Genomic DNA, 6,178 nt, shown 5'->3' with positions numbered 1-6,178 from the left:
AGCCCTAGCTCTGGCTTCGTTTCCGCTCGAGTAGAGACGCCGCGCGCAGTCGGGAGAAGAGAGGATTTAGGTCATGAAAATAAGTCCAATTCCCCTCCTAACTTATCCCTTTTAATACCTAGATATTTCTATTATCTATTACTGCTTAAATTATTTTTGCCCTCTCTTTGATCAGTATGGCCCTGCTGGGTTCCTGGTCATCCGAAACAATTTAAGACTTTGCTTAACTAGAGGTCTCCGGTTCGAACCTCGGCCTGACCTCTTTTTGCCTCAAATTCGTTTCTTTTGGTAAAAATACCAAACAAACTCCGAAAATTACATAAAAATACTCTAAAAATTTCTAAAAATCTCTAGAATATTTCTAAAGCATTTCTAAATATTTTAAGTACTATTAGGACTCGCAATGAGAAAATTTGGATTGTTACACGAGCATCTTCTAAGCCCAAAACTTTTGCCTGGATAAGCACTCCGGCTTCACTGGAGGCTGTAGCCTCATCTCCTATCTCTGTCCCAGTTCAGGAGCAGACAGCCTCCCGAGCAGAAAGCCAGCCCAGGACTTCTACGCCTTCTGCTCCTCCATCCCTGTGTCAGCAACCGCCTTCAGCTCCTGCTTCCTCTTGCCACCCTAAGGAGCGAGCCAAAGGACGGTATGCTTTCAGTTCTTCATTTCAGTTGTCATCCCTTCAAGTGTTGGGTCCCATCCCTTCCGCCAGCACCTCTCCCAACTGCGGCCAGGTGCAACTTCAAGGTGCCCTGGCCGATTCATGGAAAAACACTGTCGACTAGGTTTTAGCATGCCCCAAATTGGACTTGGCCGACCAATTCTCCCAACGACTAGTGTCAGGAGGTTTTATCTGCTTTTCCTTCATGACCTTGGAATACTGCTGATCCTGCCCGCGCTTTTTATAAACCTGTGTCATAGGCCTGAGCCTTTCCCAGTACATAGCTGGTCTTCATTGGGAGAATGAGTCCTTGAGGACTCGAATTCAGGAGATGGTGTCTCCTAGGACTGCTAGTCGTGCTTTTGACCTGACGGCCTCTGAGAGCCTAATTCAGTCTCACCTGTAGATGGCAGAGGACCAGAATCGAACTACCAGGGACCTAGCTCATGTAGAGTTTGATAAGGTGAGGTCCCTGGAGACTGTCCTAAAGACCTATGAGTCCAAGCTTAAGTCTGAGGGCATGAGGTAAGTTTAAATCCTGGCCGACTTGGAGGCGAAGGACATGAAATTATCATCCTCTCCTCCCAACTACAGAATCTCTAAAAGGTACATGCCTCCCTACAGACAGACCTGGAGGCTAAAACGATAAATCTGTCTGCCAGCACTGATCGGGAGGCCACGCTTCAGAAGTAGTTGGAGGCGGCTCAGGCTGATCTCAAATCTGTGCAGGCAGAGCTTTCAGTGGCTAAGGTGGTGATGTACGTAGATTATATTCACTTTTATGCATGTCTTAACGCACATCTACTTGTATTTCATTAGCATAATCTATGTTTATTGCACCCTATTGCATTGTAATGTCATACTTCCATTATATTCTATTCGGATATCTGCTCTTTGCTTGTTTTGATTGATAGGACATGATTTGGAGTAAAAATGGAGCTTAAGTGAAGTTTAGAGCTTCCAGAGTGTCACGGGCATGCAAAAACTAAGTCCTTGCAGGTTTTGGCCGTGTGGAGACCACATGGCCGTGTGGAGGCCATGTGGGGGGCGTGTTGAGGCCGTGTGAATTTCACATGGCCGTGTTAAGGCCGTGTGGAATTTTCAACACTACAGACCAAAAGTAAAATAGTCATAACTTTGTGCTCGGTTGGGATTTTGGGTTGTTCTTTATACCAATTTGTAGATAACTTCAAGATATACAACTTTGATGAAGACTTAAACCAGAGAAAACCCCATATTGATGGTGTAAAAGGCGCTGAAATGAAACATAGCCATTTAGAGCTATGACAAGGGCCATGACAAGGGGTGTGCAAGGGCCATGCAAGGGGTGTGTAAGGGCCATGCAAGGGGCGTGTGAGAACCACATGGACATGACATGGCCGAGTCACATTTGCAGAGCCAAAGCAGTACATGGTCGTGTCCCAAACACGGTCGTACAAGCCTACCAGAGCCAAAGTAGTACATGGTCGTGTAGATCTACATGGCCGTGCAACATTTCCAGAAGCCAAGAAAGCCCTGGCCGTGTCCTAGACATGGTCGTGCAAGAGTTTCAGAGCTAGAAGCAGAGCAGGCCATGTAGATCTACACGGTCGTGCAAGGGAGCAGTGGCAGAGCATGCCATGGCCATGTGAGCATCACACAACCGTGTCACTTGGGCAGTGAAGGGAATGGACCAAGCCGTGTGAGCTTCACACGCCATGTCTCGGGGTCGTGTGGCACCCAAACCCCAACTTTATATAAGGGTTTCTTCCTCATTTGAAAGGTGAAGTTCTCCATTTTGGGAGAGGACGAGATTTGGGGCGATCCCTCACCTTCTTGGAGGGATTTTCCGACGATCTAAGGGCAGATCTTCAACGAATCAACTCCAGGAATGAGGATTGGATTCGAAGACCGTTCTTCATCGTAGATAAGCTTTTTTTCCCTTTCCCTTCTTGGGTTTTGGGATCAAGATGCTTGTAATTTTCTTGTCTTTGGATTTCTTTCCTTGTTCTATAGATTAGATCTCTTTGTTCTATGATAGAGGGAGTATTTGTAATATGATTTGATGTAAACTCTTGTGGATTTGCCAATTTCCTATTTCTATGATATTGTCCTATTTTGTATCTATTTGATCTTATGTGGATTGATGTGATTGGGCTTGATTATCATACTTGATTGAATGTTTGAGTGTCTTGTGGATCTTGTAGAGGTAATCCCTCATTCGATTATCCAAGGGACGTATGTGACAAATATGCCCGTGTAAGGACGATTGAGGGATAATCTTGAGGGTGAGATAAGGTCATTCAAGGGGGTAGGATAGTTTGTATGCGTTAATCTTTTATATCTTGATTTAGTTGAGAAGTAATAAATTTCTATGTTGATTTTTCGAGGGACGCACGTGACAGGCAAGCTCATGTAAGGACATCATAGGAATCATTTCTAATTGATCACATTTAGATATAGATTTTAGTCCTAAGTCGGTTGTCTATTGCAAGAGAGAATCGACAACCTTCTACAAATGATGGACAATTGAGGAATAAGATTTGGTAGATCATTTACATTGAATAATATTACAAAGAAACCAAAACTCCTAGAACACCCTTGTATCGTAGACCTTATTCCTGTTTTTATGCTTTACTTTTCATAGTTGCACTTAGTTTTACAAATCCATTGATAAGTTGTTTAGCTAATTTGTGTTGAGATATCTTTAGTGGTTATATCCAGTTTCTATGGATATGATATCTTTCTTTATTACTGACGACGTATCCGTACACTTGCAGATCGTTAACAAGTTTTTGGCGTCGTTGCCGGGGACTGCGCTATAACATTAGAGATTATCAATTGAGTTAGACTAAACATAACTTTTCTTTTCATTAGCATAGTTGTAACTAATCTTTAGAATTTTATTTTCATAATTTTTGCATATATTTCTACTTCTTGACAGTTTGTTTTGTTGCAATTCTAATTCTAATTCTGCATTCTTGATTTCTAGCATTCTAGTCTAGCTTTTCTCTGTTTTTCTTTTGATTTAAATTTTTCTCCACTCTTCTTTTGTAAACATATCTTGCAATATTGTTCTTGTGTATGAGAAGATCAAACTTCGTAAAGGCATCAAGAATAACAAGAACTTATAAACACATTAGTTGATTAGCATATGAATTATTCTAGATATTTTTCTTTTTTCCTTTTGTCTTTTCTTTCTTGTTTTCATTATGCACTTTCTTTCTTGCAATTTAAATTCTGCATTTTCTTTCTTGCTTTTCATATTGCATTTTATTTCTTGTCTTTGATTCTTCAATTTTTTCTTCTAATAATTTTTTTCTTGAATATCCATGAGCACTAACATGTCAAACAGGGCAATCAAAAATTTTTCTATACCCTTTTCTACAAGATTTTTCTCTCCCATTGTGCAACCTCAAATTGAAGCAGAAAGTTTCCAACAAGACCCAAAGTTAATTTCCATGATACAAGGTCACAAATTTGGAGGAGAAGTATCAGAAAGTCCTTATCTGCATCTTGAAACATTTTTAGAGATTTGTGATATGGTGAAATGTGAAGGAGTGTCAGCAGATGCAGTTTGATTAATGGCATTTCCTTTCAGTATCAAGGATAAAGCAAGACTTGGTTATATTCTCTTCATCCTCAAAGTATCATAAGTTGGGAGCAATTGGAGAAGAAATTTCTGAATCATTTTTTCCCTCCAAGCAGAATAGTGTATATGAGGAATTGCATAACAAATTTTGCTCAGGCATATGGAGAATCATTATTTAAAGCATGGGATAGATTCAAGAGTCTTCAAAGATAGTGCCCTCATCATGGTTTTGAAAAATGGTTGATTCTGCACATATTCTATGGGAGAATTTCTTTCTCAGATAAGAGTTTATTGGATTCATCAGCTGGAGGATCTTTTACGGACAAAAGTGTAGATGAAACATATATGTTAATTGATCAAGTGACATTGAACCTCCATGAATGGTCGAACATAAGTTGGATGAAATTTCCCTCAAACATTCATGAAGTGCAAGGCATAAATGCTATAGAGTCTGTCAAACAAATTGTAACTCAACCATCTATGAGTCTTGAAAATCACAAGTCACAGAACGGGGAGTTCAAACATTTGGGGGCAAAGATTGAAAGTATTATTTCAAAATGGTTTAAAGCAGATCCCCCTCCTTCGCAGACAAGATCTAGTGAAAAGTGTGATGATGTTGGGTTATTGATCACACCAACACTAGATAAGCAAGTTGGACCTCCTCCAAAAGCTCAAAGGGAATTTGGGAAAAAGGAAGTTCAATCTTTCCCAGAACCTTCACTAAGGGTTCATTTTCCACAAAGGTTAGTGGGGGTTAATGAAAATAAAGACTTCGGCAAATCCTATGACACTAATATGGTTAAGTGCAGGTTTTTGAATGTATATGAAGATGAGGACTCTTCAGATGAGGATTTTATTGATAATGCAGTGGTAAATAAGTTTTCAGATATGCCTTCAAATTTTATAGGGTGTTATAGTGACATTAAATTTTCAGATGATGACTGTGATGTGGTAGATCAATTTAAAACTGCAAGTGAAGTTATTGATCCTCTTGTTATTGATTCTCCTATTGAGGATATAGATGTTGGTTTATTTTTTGATGTATGTGTTGATGATGATGATATGGAAGAATATGTAGGGAGCTGTGTTGTGGAAGCAGCATCTCAAGGATCACCACCTTTGTCCACAAACCCTTAGAGGTTGTAAGAATTGATCATGTTGTGGAACAATGTGTAGAGACTTTTGCAGAGCTAGCAGAGTCTCAAGAATCACCATCATTGATATCATCAACACCTGATCCAGAGTTAGAACCATCATTTGATTCAGAGGAAGTCACATCTACATGTTTAGAAATTTCAGGTATCTCTCAGCAAAGTAAGGTTAGTATTTCTTGTGATCTTTTGGAAAATTTTATAGAGGTACCTATCATTGACTTTGTTGGATGTGATTTAGTTTTTATTTCTTATTCAGATTATCTTAATATGGTTATGGCTCTATCTTATCTAATATGTTTGTGGGAGATTTGTATTTTCTTTGCATGTACAGATTTCACTTGGGCTATTATTGTTAGGATGTATACTAAAAGCCTAGCTTTTGGTATAAACATTTATCTAGAAATAAAAATCACATTGGTCAAATGTCTACATTTATGATAAATGTAGTTGTTCAATTAATTTATATTGTAGATAATATGGTGTGTGGTGTCACATACAGAGGATCATATTATCAGTACCTTATAAATTATAAACAGTAGGTCACGACCAAGATGGAAAGGAATAAACCATTGGAAGATCGTAGTGTAATTAGGTATTAGTTTATCTTAACTATATAATTACACTAGTACACTTAGAGTGTATTGAGTAGGACCATTAGAGGTCATTTCTTTTTATACTGACTTTATAAAGGAACAAAGACCTCAGTTATTATGGAAGTGTGTGCTCTTAATCCTAATATAATAACAAGAACATATATTTGATATTTATTTCTTTAATTTATCAATGGGTGA

At 38.9% G+C, this 6,178-nt stretch overlaps 1 non-coding gene across 1 annotated transcript; it reads right to left on the bottom strand.

The window, feature by feature from the left end:
- Positions 1 to 4,357: 4,357 nt before the first annotated feature.
- On the bottom strand, positions 4,358 to 4,463 carry LOC121978821. Its single transcript, XR_006111163.1, has one exon. It is a non-coding gene; the product is annotated as a small nucleolar RNA R71 (small nucleolar RNA).
- Between the last annotated feature and the right edge of the window lie 1,715 nt (positions 4,464 to 6,178).

This window comes from Zingiber officinale, chromosome 4B (assembly GCF_018446385.1).
Source record: "Zingiber officinale cultivar Zhangliang chromosome 4B, Zo_v1.1, whole genome shotgun sequence".
NCBI classification, from domain to species: Eukaryota; Viridiplantae; Streptophyta; class Magnoliopsida; order Zingiberales; family Zingiberaceae; genus Zingiber; species Zingiber officinale.
This window is presented reverse-complemented; position numbering and strand designations above follow the sequence as displayed.